Genomic DNA, 13948 nt, shown 5'->3' with positions numbered 1-13948 from the left:
GAGGCGCTGCAGGGCGCTTTTGGTACTCAGTTGAGATTGAGTTCAGCCTATCACCCTCAGACTGAGCGGACCATCCATACATTGGAGGACATATTGACGGCTTGCACTCTGGAGCAAGACTCAACATGGGATTGGTATCTACCATTGGTTGAGTTTTCGTACAACAACAATTTTCATGCTAACCTGGGCATGGCATCCTACGAGGCGTTGTATGGTAGGAGGTGTAAGACTCCTGCCTGTTGGTCTGAGGTTGGAGATCGAGAGTTGTTTGGCTTGGACTTTGTCCAAGATACTAACCAGCAGATCTAGATGATCACAGAGTAGCTGAAGCAAGCACAAAATCGCCAGAGGAATTACTACAACAACAAGCATAGGCCATTAGAGTTCAGTGAGGGTGAACACGTGTTTGTGAGACTTTCACCTATCACCGGTGTTGGTCGTGCCCTCAGAGTAAGGAAGCTTAACCCGAGATTCATTGGGTCATACCAGATACTTGGTAGGGTAGGGCCTGTTGCCTACCGGCCTACCTTGCTTCCGAACTTGGCCAACATCCATGATGTGTTTCACGTGTCACGGTTACGGAGATACATAGCTGATCTTTCGCATATTGTGCAACCAGATGATGTGAAAATTCGGGAGAACTTAAAGACTACCGTAGGACTACTCAAGATACTTGATCATGGTGAGAAAAAACTAAGGAGCAAGATCATTCCCATGGTCAAAGTGCAATGGGAAGGAAGAACTCCAGAGGAGTGTACCTGGGAGCGAGAGGATGAACGTCTCCGACAATACCCCGAGTTGAGGGACATGTGTGTCTCTAATTTTACGAACAAAATCCTTAAAAGGTGAGGTGAATGTAAGAACTTGCACCGCTAAATAATTAAATAAATAACATTATCAGTGTCGGAGCATGGATTTCATAAAGGTTATGCATAATTTTGGTAAGATAGTTATTTAGAAAGTCGAATAATGCTTAAGTCGCTTTATTGATGAAAACTGCAAATATCGGTTTTGCTTCAGAGTATAAATGGATACCGGCGAAGTAACTCAAAAAATAGAAATAAAAATATGAATATTCCTAGAAAAATATCTAAGTCAAGAATATCAAATTTGAGATGAAAATAATAAGCAGTGATATCAGAACAAATATCGACTATTTCGCAGTAAAAAGGGCCTACCAGCAAAGTGTCTCGAAAAATTAATGTAAAAATATGATAATTCCTAAAAAAATGCCTAGGTTGAGAATATTAAATTTCAGAGTTAAACGAAGAACAGAACTAATTAAACTAATACTGTTAGTTTAAGTGTGTGTGTGTGTGTGTGTGTGTGTGCCACTATACATAGTGGGCACAAAACCCTAGGTCAGAATGTTACAATTCTACGTAGGTGCATTCTTGGTTTCATGGCTGTCACCTTCTTCCACACAACTCCATAGCCTTTCTTGCATAAAAATCATCCAAGACACCACTTTTCCACTTGATTCTTCCTCTCTAACCTTGTAAACACTAGAGAGCAAACTTGGTGAGGGAGAAAAACTATTTCTTAAGGGGTTGTGGTTCTGTTTGTGGGTGTGAAGAGGCTGACTTCTTGTTTTAAGGGTGTGGAAGCCATTTTACTCACTTTGATGCTTCAAGAAGCCATTTTGTAGAGGAAAAGACCTAGCTTGTTTACCAAATTCGTGGCCTTGTTGAGACAGAGCTGTTGGGTGGTGTAGAAAGTTTCAAGACACCTTTTTTTCTCTGTTTTGATCCTTGGGTGTATGTTCCTACCTTTGTTCTTGAGATTTTATAGAAAAGAATGAACCTTGATGCATGTAACAAGAGAAAATTAGGTAACCTAAGAGTAAAATCGATATAACACACCTAAAAATGCATGCTTGAACGTCTGGTATCATGAAAAATGGAATCTTGAAAGGATATCTTCGCGAAAATGCAGAATGGAATTTCTATTGCTAAATATTCGGATATGGATATATGGATATAAGGTTTGGGATATCCGGATATGTGATATACGGATATTGACCCAAGGATATCCGAATATTGATATCCGGATATGTCCCCGTGGAATATTAGGATATTCTGGAAAAGTCCATGTGTTGTGTTGTTTTGTCCAAACAGAAGCGTGAGCTTAGTTTTTGGACCTATAATTGGTTAGTGTGAACCTCTGTAATAAGTTATTTGGTGAGCATGGGGGGTTGTCCATGCCACATTGAATAAGCTGTGTTTATTTCAGGCTGGAGTTGTATTATTGTATCAGGATTTGTGTGGTCTATGTGGTTGTAGTTCCATGACTTGACACCTTATTTATGTTAATTAGGTTATTCAGTTTAGTTATTTGTTGCAATTTACATACAGACTATTTTGGAAAATAATAAGTAAAACTCACTTTGTTAATATGATAAGATTCATAATTTGAAGTTTTAGCTTCCACATTTATATTGAGTTGCGCTTATTACCATTTATTGTTTAATAATCCTGGTGCATGGTGCACACGAGGTGTTACACAATCTTACATTTATATTCTTACAAGAGACTGTTTCCAAGACTCAAAAGGTGATTTTCTGATTGCAAGGAATAATCTTACCGCTTTAAGGCTCGCCCTCAATTGATTGTTAGTCTATTAAAAAAAAATATGTTAAACAGAAACTTAAATATCATTACTTGTGGATCAACTAGTAATGGTTATCTCAATTAATTCGTGGTCTCGAGTTTCGAATGCAGTTATATTAAAAGCTTGGGAGAGTGTGCTTCACCATCTTTGTGGTCTTGTCCGACTCGATCGAAATAGTAGATTAATCAATGAACTAGAGAAATCTCAATATATATATATATATATATATATAGGGGATGGATCTTTTGACTCTAGAGTAAGACTTACAACTCTTACTCTCCATCTCAACCGTTGATTTCCGTCCATCTAACGATTATCTATAACAATTAATTATTTATTTATTTCAAATAAATAATAACCGTTAGATGGACGGAAATCAACGGTTGAGATAGAGAGTAAGAGTTGTAAGTCTTACTCTAGAGTCAAAAGATCTCTCTCCATATATATATATATGTATATAGCTTTAATACTTCCTCTATTGCTGCAAATGAGAAATTTTGCAACAACACTTATTTATACTAGGATCTGCTGGCGGATCTTGAATTTTTTTTTAAATGTCAATATCCATTAGTGAATCCTATTATAAATGTGTTTGTTACAAACAGAATAAGTGGTGAATCCTTTCTTTTCTTTTTTCTCTCTCTCTCTATATATATATATGTGTGTGTGTGGAAAATATTTTTCTTATTTTGTAGAAAAATAGTTACCTCACGTTGTAGAAATAAAATTATAAGTGGAACTCACAGGTAAGAGGAGAGAAAAAAAAGAGTGGTGAGACCCAATTCTTTTTTGTGTGAGTAGGAAAGTTGTTTATCTTACGTAAAATGAGATAAACATAACCATATATATAGGAAAATACAACTCTCATTTTACATGAGATAGTTATCTCATTTTCTTTCTTTTCTAAAATCGTACCCTTTCTTTTTTCTTTTCATTTTTTGCTTTTTAATGGTGATCCCCACTTAAACTCTCTCTATAACATGAGAGAACTACTCCTATGTAACATAATACCAATATTCCCCATATATATATATATATATATATATATATATATATATATATATATATGAGTTTCGATTTTTTCATGCGATAGGAGAAAATTTTCTCATGTTATAGACACATCTTATGTGGGGCCCACATCTATTAAAAAAGGGAAAAAAAGACTTCTCATGTTGCAAGAGAAATCTCTTCTCCTACCACTCTCACTTCGATGTCCATGCCAACCACTTTTCTATTTTTTATTTTTATCTTTAAGGTGGATCTCACCCCTTTCTCTCTCTGTAGGAAAACTTGAATTTCTCATTCAACATGAGAAATTGCAAGTCCATTAAAAAATAAAAAATAAAAGAAAATATTGCACGAAATAATAGATTCATGTTGCATAAGAGAGTTATCTTATGTCATACACCCATAGAATTTTGTACTAATTTTTTCTTTTTCTTTTTACATTATGGACATCACATATTTGTATCACTTATTTGAGAGTACTATCTCATGTAACATAAGATTAATAAACTCATATATATATATATATATATATATATATATATATATATATATATATATATATATATGTATATGAGGTAGGATCCTTTGACACCGGTGTCAAATTTGAAGTTTGACACCTCATCTGAGGGTCGTTAGATCAAAAAAGATCAACGACTCTGGTTTATAAGCATGTGATGCCATTGATCTTTTTTGATCTAATGGCTCTCAGATGAGGTGTCAAACTTCAAATTTGACACCGGTGTCAAAGGATCCTACCTCTATATATATATATATATATATATATATATATATATATATATATATATATATATATATATATATTGAGTTATGATTAAAAATTGGATCGTGCACGAGTTCTTCCTTATATACCTTCAGCATCAAGATATAACGCATACACAGTTCTTACCACTTAATTATTGTACTAGTAAAAAGTAGTTGATCGATCAGTTTCAGTGTCGTGATTGCTGCGTGGTACTCTTGAGTCTGATTGACTGTATTTGTATAATTTTTTTATATAATTTACATAGATTATCAATTCAGAAATATTTTTCTTATGTCGTAGAAAAATAATTACTTCAAATTGTAGAAATAAAATTGTAAGTGTGACCCAGAGGTAAGAAGAGAGAGAGAAAAAGAGTGGTGGAATCCACTCCTCTTTTGTATGTGTAGAAAAATTATTCATTTCATATAAAATAAGATAAATATAACTCATTATCAATATAACAACAAAACTCAAGCTAATCACATATTTAATAGTCATATCAATAAATAGTCTACACCACGCATAACACGTATAAAGCACTTAAAATTTTGGAGGTATAACTTCAACAAGTTGTGGGGAAACTTCACGGCAACTTCCTTCATTTGCTTGATCAGTCTCAAGTAAAACATTTATCGATTTCCTAAATTATTGAAACATATATACCACAACACCTTTCAAGAAATAGTGTTCCCTTAATGGTCTTTTATCCAATTTAGAAGAAAATGATTGTTCGACTCCCCACCCCAACTAATCTGAAAAGCGAGATATCTAGATTATGTGGTCATCAAAAATCAAATTCTGCACAGAAACTTTAAAGTGCATTATATGAGCAATCATGTGATGCATGCAGAAAGATCTATGGATATCCTACTGCTTTATCCTTTGGAAAAGAGATTTTAAAGTTCTTAAAATAAGGAATATGTCGACTTTGCATCGAGCATTCGTACATGTTATGTCTAGGGAGTTATCTACTAAATATCACAACACAATGTAACACAAAAAAAAAAAAAAAAGTAAATAAATATCACAACACAGTTGAGAAACAAGAACACATTTTGCCCGTCTAGCTAGTACAAAGAGAATAATCATATGCTTATGTGATTTCTTTTAATTTACGTTACGCTTTCGTGAAATTTTGCAAAGCATGTGTTTTTGTATATATTCATCAATCAAATTTGTCGTCGTTGAGGGATATAAGGAATAAAGGTCCTAACTTTTGGAATTATGCCGCGGCTATGAAGCATAATTGTACACTAATGTAAGTGGAAGTATGCCAATTTCCCTTCCTCGTTTCTTTCCTTTAATGAATTAATTCGCTTATTTTATTTTTTAATTGGTAGGCAATTGCTTCGTTTTACTTACCGAAAAATATTTACCAGCTTGTTACAATTACATAAGGGACATAAGAAATTAGTAGCATTTGACTTAAGATTCATGAACTATTTTATCAAGATTATATTTTTTAGTTTTCAATTCACATATATTATAATTTTTTCATGTCATATGTAAGAAGTCGCACCGTTAAATTAAGAATTTAAATAATTTAATTATGAATTTAAGAAATAATTCATAATTGACCTTAGATAAATATGAAAAGATTATAATAATTATCGAGAAGGTAAAATAAAGCTTAAATCGCTTTTATGGTGAAAAATGCATATACCGATTCTGCTTCACGATATAAATATGTACCGGCGAAGTGTTTCGAAAAATTATAATAAAAATACAAATATTCCTAGAAAAATATCCAAGTCAAGGATATCAATTTTGGAGTAAAGATAACGAGTGGTGATGTCCGAACTAATATCAGCTATGTATAAAATGCGTACCGATAAAGTGTTGCGAAAAATCATAAGAAAAATATGATAATTCCTACAAAAATGTCTAGGTTCAGAATATTAAGTTGGTGGAAAAATGATTAGCGAAACTATTAAAACTAATATTGTTGATTAGTGAGGACACTAATATAAATAGCCACTTACACTCAACCCTAGGTCAGTTTTCTGATCCCAAGATTGATCCCATAGCTGCCACCTTCTTCCTCCACGAGAGCTCGAGCCTTGTGCATGGAACTTGATCAAAAATCCACTTTTCTTTCTATTTCTCCACTTTTATACTATTGAACCACCATTAAACCTTGTAAAACTTGAGTCTTGTGAGGTAAAGGCCATGTCTTGAGGGTTTTTAGTTTTTGCATTCAATGAGTAAGGGTTGACTTTTGTTTTTCTTAGTGTGTGAGCCTTGGATACCCTCTAGAAAGCTCCAAGAACTAACCTTTGTGAGGAAAGAACCTACCTTGGAGTGATATTTTCGTGCCCACCAAGTCAGTGTCTTAGAGCACATTCAAAGTCCTCAAAGCTTCCCCATTTTTCTGATTTCAAAGGTTCTTAGGTAACTACAAGTCATTTCCTCTGTAGTTTCTTGAAAATGAGTTAGTTTGTAAAGTAAAGTGTGGAAATATTAATGATGCATGTAAAATATGGTATAATGATGTTTAAGCATGTAAGTTGAACTGTTGTTTTGATAAAAATCGGACCTTGGACCCTTGGAAGCCATGGAACCCGCGAATTATGTAGAGAATTCTGCATTTTTCTTGTTCTGTTCGCGTGGTAATCGATTACCCTGTGCACGGTAATCGATTACCATGTGGAGTAATCGATTACCATGTGGAGTAATCGATTACCCTGTTCATGGTAATCGATTACCATGTGGAGTAATCGATTACCCCCTATATGGTAATCAATTACCCCCTCTCAGAATGACCAGAAACCAGTTCTGATGCGTGCGAAAGTCCCCATTTGGGTATGATACCTGTTGGGTTTGAACTTGTTGGTTGCTTAGATGTTCTTTTAAAGGACGTTCCCTTAATTCAGTTCATCAAGAGAAAACACATTCGTTTTCTTGATTTCAACCCAAGTGCGCAAGTGCACGCCTCAAGTAATAAATGGGATTATTAATGCCGAGATTATCATTCTCACGAGGATAGAACTCCAAATAATACCTTAAACTGTTTTATAAATAATTAAAAATGAAAAGAAAAGATGATGGGACGTAAATTCGTTCCCATCTAAGCCCATTTTGATGGCAAAATACCATACGTTCCCTTATCTGATGAGCAACTTCAGCATGAAAATCACTTGTTTTACTCATTTGTGACAAAAACACAGTGGGGAAACAGATGATAACGTATTCCTTTAAAATATATTAAAAGGGGAATGAACTAAGACGCATTTAATGCACCTGCTCCATTCATTTAATGCTTCTGTACACTTTGCAGGTAACGTAGAGTTAAAGACTTCTAAAAAGAAATGTGGTGCACCAACAGAGTAGCTGGAAACGTGAAGAGCAGAGAATCAAGAATTCTCATTGGCTGAAAATAGAAGCAAAACATGGGAGGGTCTGCAAACAACGGCTAATCATCACCAAAACCTGTTCTATTCAGCAATTCACGCAAGCTTCACACTCTGCTGCCACAGTCCTGTCCCCTCATTCAAGCAACTAGCTCCAAAGGAATTACAGTCTTGCCACTCCTCTTCCAGCTATAAATTGGACCACCCTTACACAAAAACATCATCGAATCCTGGAGGGTTTGCAGTCCAAAAGGAAGAGATCACTTAGTAGTAGTTAGTAACTTAGTTTAATTTTAAGTTGTAACTGTAGTTAAGTGACAACCCCTACTCTCTTCTCTGTAAACAACCATCAAGACTCCTCACGAGAAAAAACCCATCTTTCTCCATTTTCTGTTTCTTTTTGTAAACTGTCTTTTAAATTAATATAAGTGTTTTTCTCTTCGTTCCAATCGTTATCTCTTGACTGAATCTCGGGTCTATGTGATCTCAGTTGAGAATAATTATGTTTAAACTATCAGCCATGAGCTGAACTATCTGTGGAACGGGTAAACTGTGAAACTCTTAAAGAACTGTTTTCAAAACTCTTGACCGAAGCTTTTTTTATTTCTTTGGCTAAGTAAGCTATATTCATTGTGCGCCAATGGAAATTGGGTACATACTGAGAAAGGAACTTCCATAAGGAAGGGATTTCAGACAGCTTAGCCATTGGGGGAAGGTAGATGTCATGGCAAAAACGCTACTGGTCACCTTAGGAATAAGGGGCCAACTCGTCCATTTTAAGGTTCTGAACTAAGTACCTGTTGGAGTCAAGGGAGCCGTAAGAATATGGAAACTTGTGAGCCATCTAGACAATGAGCTGAGGAATCAGAGTTGGCAGGCAAAGAAACTGGGACAAAGCCAAAAGGTGCTAAGTCTTGAGCAGAGAAAACAACCCTTTTAAGAGTGAAGCAGTGAATCTGTTCCTTCTGTTAAACTGTTTTAACCACCACCATGTTGTCTCTTGATTATAGTTATTTCTGTTTTAGTAGTTTTTATTTTATTTAGTACTTATAAAAACTCCAATGATTATTATCTCACCTTCTTCTAAACAGGAAGGATCACATACATAACGCAGCGAGCAACTGTTTGCCATCAGATTGAACCTACTGTTCCTGAGGAATGTTGTCAAGACAGTAGGAAACGTTTGACCAGACAGTTCATTTACTAACTTTTCTTCTAATTTTCACTCTTTATAAACAGTGATAAAACAATAATTAGCACTCTATCCTCGTGGGAACGATAATTTTGGCATTAATACTCCATTTATTACTTGATGCGTGCACTTGCGCACTTGGGTTGGAACTAAGGGACGAATTTGTGTTCTGCAAGAACAGAGGAACGTCCCCTATCAGAACTTATATTTTTTCACCATTAGCAAACCACCCAACAAAAGACAATATTTGAACTGTTTGGTCATTCGTTCCCTACTATATTGACAACATTCATCAAGGATAGTAAGTTCAGTCTGACTTCAAACAACTCCTCACGTCGTGATATATCAAATCCTTTTTTATGAGAGAAGGAACAACAATATTCATTAGAGTTTTGGTGTGGTAGTCACAAGATTTATGAAAGAAAATAACAACAAGATAACAATATTTAAGAGACAACAATATAGATGGGTAAAAATAGTTTTTAACACTAGGAACGGATTCATTGTTCTATTCTTAAATAGCTAAATTCTCAACCTAAGACTTAACCCTTCTGAATTTGTTCATGTCTTTTCACTGCCAACTCTGATTCCTCAGCTCATGGACTTTAATGGCTCACAAGTTTCCATATTCCTATTGCTCCCTTGACTCTAACAGTTACTAAGTTCAGAACCTTCAGTGAACGAAGTGATTCCTTATTCCTAAGGCAACCAGTAGTGTTGTTTTCACAACACTACCTTCCTCCCCTGATTAAGTTGTCTGAAATCTCTTCCTTATGGAAGTTTCTTTCTTAGTTTGAGTTCAATTTCCATTGATACGCAAAGAATATAGCACACTTAATCATAGAAATACAAAAGCTTCAGTGCAAAAGTTTTAAATATAGTTCTTTAAGAACTTCACAGTTTTTCCGTTCTATAAATAACTTAGCCCATGGCTATAAAAATAAACATAATTATTCCAAACTGAAATCTCATTGACCCGAGATTCAGTTCAGAGATAACGATTGGAAGAGAAAAGAAAGAACAACTTATATTAATATGAAACAAGATCAGGTTACAGAAAATAAAATGGAGAAGTATGGAAGTTGCTCGTGAGGAGTCTCAAATGGGTGATACAGAATAGAGGAAGAGTTGTTGTCACTTAACTACTACTAAACACTATACAACTGAAAATTAATAACTAAAACTGAAACTAAATGATCTCTTCTTAAAGAATTCGATGATTTCTTCGTGTTGGAACGTTCTATTTATAGGCCAAAAGAGTGTGTGGCAAAACTTGTAATTTCCTTTGAGTTGTTTTCTTGACTACATGAAAGGGGCAAGGTGAACAATACTCAAGAGGGACGCAAGTTGTTGGATGAGACACTTATTGTTGAGATTTTCCTTTCCTTCTGCACTTCCCATGCTTTGCTTTCCTCTTGCCCAATGGAAACTCTTTATTCTCTGTTGTACACGTTTCTTCCGGCTTGATTGTTATACCTCTTTATGCTTTATGGAAGCTTCTTTCAACGTTTCCTGCAAAGTGGTCAGAGAGTTTGAGTTAGTGGATCAGGTGTATTTAATGAACCAATATGTTCCCCTTTTTCCTATATTTTTCAAATGATTACCTCATCATCTGTTCCTTATTGTGTTTTTGTTATAAAGATATAAACATGTGTTTTTAAAGCAAAATTTGCTCATTAGATGAAGAAACAAATGGTATTTTACCATCAAAATGGGCTTAGATAGGAACGAATTTCCGTCCCATCAATACCTTAAGGAGTCAGTATTATTACCGAGAAACATTAATATCAATAATAGTGAGGGTTAATATACGATAATTATGATTTAAAAAGGATGTAAACGAAAAAGAAAACATTGCTCTATGGATATGAAATTTGGGATTTCTAAATATTAATTATGTTTTCTACAAAACAGATTGCAATTGTCGGATTGTGTTACTGTTGGTGTGTCTGTGTATACCGAGCCTTTGGATAGGGATTTTGGCTCTACAAGTAAGCTTTCGTGTCCTCGGTTTTACTCATTGATGGTTCCACCATATCTCATAGAGAGATAGTTTATATGCATGATGTTCTTTCGGAGAAATATCTGTTTATGTTATGAGTATTGAAAATGTTGTTGAGCTGGATTATTATTATAGTGCAATTGCCATATGCATAGTATGTGGGGTATTCTACACGAGACGATAATTCCTTAGCATGTCTGACCACATGCAAGAAGGTAACTCCGTGTGTGAGATATAAAGTGGACTCCTTGTACTGTGGGTTGTAGATGTATGTAATCCCTACCTTTTATTCTCTAGCTAGTAGAATGCATACACACATGACATGGACATATGCTGCATTGCACAAATTTTACTATTATACTGCTGTTACCATTTTAGAACTTATATTGCACATGTAAGTGAGCTTAGGGTGGAGAGATCCTTGAGGATCCCTTGTCTTATTGAGAATTCTTGTTTGAGATCTCACCCCGTGTGGGGCACATTTTCAGGTACAGGTATTTCTGGGGTTGAACCTCTAGTGGCAGGAGGCTGGAGTTGAGTTGAGCTGATGCATGCACCTTGCCATATTATCATGATTTATGTCTTGTTGTTATGTTTTATGGACAATGTATTTCATACTAGACTTTCTGATTATGTTGCTTTATTTGGTGAGCATGGGGTTGTCCATGTCACGTTTGAATAAGCTGTATTTATCCAGACTGAGTTGTATTATTGTATCAGGACATGTCTGGTCTACGTGTTGTAGTTCCATGACTTGATACATTATTTATGTTATGAGGTTATTCAGTGTAGTTATTTATTTCAATTTATATACAGGCGATTTTTGAAAAAGAATTAAGTAAATCCACTTGGTTAATTTGATATTGTTCATAATTGGAAAGATTTAGCTTCCACATTTATTTAGCTGCATTTATTACCATTATATGTTTAATACACCGGGTGCACACGAGGTGTTACATCATAGCAAGGTGGTCACCCATTTAGTAATAAGTATTTGTTCTCGTTCCCTTTCGTTTGAGTTCGAACCTACTTTTACACTCAAAATAACTCACTCTTTTAGTTACACCCTTCCCAAAAAGAATTTCAATTACTTCAACTATGTCTTTTAATAATGGGTTTAGGGTGTGTTCTTTGAAAGGATATAAAGTTTATGTCATTTCATTCATTATAACTATGTACTCTTGGGAGTAGATAGTTATAATATGAAAATTATTTTTTTTCTCTTTACGTCAGCCTACAAATTTTTGAAAAGCTTCTTAAAAGAAAAAGAAAAGCAATTTTAATATTATAATTATGTATTGTCCAAAGTTTATAATTATAAGAAGGTGAAAGGACATAAGCTTATATTTTTTAAAAAGACAAATAGTTTTCCCTTTAATAATACGTCTTTGTATTTCAAACTTAATTATACCAAGACATTCGATGATTAGGACCATGCATGAGCCTAGCTCACTCCAAAAAAGAACAATCTCTATCTTTTTGTCTCTTCTCCTCCAAAGGCCTTGTAGTGAGAAATTTCTAAGCTTCACTAAATCGTAAGATCTTACATAGTCCTTAATAAAATATAATACCACAAAAATTTTGTTTATCGTTTTTTCATAAATGTAAAAATATGTCAAATAATTTATATTTTCATCCAATAATGTAGTACATTATAACAAAAAAAGACTTCATATATTGAGTTTGTGATGACTTAAATTCTTAATGATTTAGTGATTATAAGTAGATAATAATTTAAAGAAGTTTTATGCAAAAATGCATCTGATTTGGACCTACTACAAACGAAAAAAAGGCCCAATAGCCAAAGGCCTAGAGAACCCCTGCGACATAGCAACAAAGGTAATCCATCTCGCACCGAAAGCATGGATCTCGCTTCAGACTTGGCTAACAAGCCAAACATGACTTGGCCTGAAAGTAATCATTGCCAAGAGCAGCAACTCAGGCAAGTTGGCCACTAACAGGAACCAGTGAAAGGATGGAAGCTATAGCTTGTCACCACATATACTTGTTGGATCATAGGTTTCCAAGTATACATGCAAAAGCGAAAAAGTAATACACATGTGCAAAATCAACACCAAAGTCAAAGTTTCAACTGAAGAAAGGATCTAGAAGACTCAAATCATGAAGACACTTGAAGACAAATGAACACTTACATTTTGATTATGTGTCATACACTTTTAGAGTCTTAGGTTGTTTGAAGTTGAGTTTATTGAGCGATATCTCTTGTAAGAACCCTCACCGTTAAATTAGGAAATTTAATTAATTATTATGAGAAATTAGGAAATAATTCCATAATTGACCCTAATAATTATGAGAATGCTTAAATAATTATGGTAAGTGATTATTAATGCTGAAAGTCACTTTTCGGACGAAATGTGCAGATACTGGTTCTGCCTCACAGTATAAAGGCGTACCGATGAAGTATCCCGGAAAATTATAATAAGTGTATGAATATTTCTACAATAATATATAGGACTAGTAAAACAAGTTTCAAGTCGAAATAATGAGAACTGGTGCCAGAACTTATACTGGCTATGTAAAAGCGCGTACCAGAAAGGTGCTTCGAAAAATAAAATAAAAATATGGCAAATCTTAGAAAAATGGCTAGGTTCAGAATCTGAAGTTTGAGATTAAAATGCTAAGCGTAGCTATTAGTGCTAATACAGTGCGATTAAGACTTAAGTGGCCTATAAATAGCCTTGGCACATGATCCTAGGTCAGAATTCTTGCATTCATACGTGATCCTTGTGCCTACACTTCTGAGTTTGTGCCCTCCAAGCTTGCCACCTCCATTTTCTTCATGAACTAGCCCAAGTAATCACCTTTCTCCAATCTTTCTTCATCTAAACACTTGGTTGGGTGTGGGCTAGCATTGTGTGGGAGAAGGTCAGCTACTTTCTGAGTTGGAGGTACTGTTTGTGAGTGTTTTGTGGGCTGACTTCATTGTTTGTGGGGAAGGAGCCATTGTTCCTTGCTTGGGTGGCTTCAAGAAGCAACTTTTTTTAAGAAAGGACCTTGCTTGT

The sequence above is a fragment of the Gastrolobium bilobum genome, unplaced genomic scaffold (assembly GCF_033153095.1).
Source record: "Gastrolobium bilobum isolate Gb01-03AN ecotype WA unplaced genomic scaffold, APGP_CSIRO_Gbil_v1 utg2155, whole genome shotgun sequence".
NCBI classification, from domain to species: Eukaryota; Viridiplantae; Streptophyta; class Magnoliopsida; order Fabales; family Fabaceae; genus Gastrolobium; species Gastrolobium bilobum.
Note: the sequence above shows the minus strand (reverse complement) of the source record.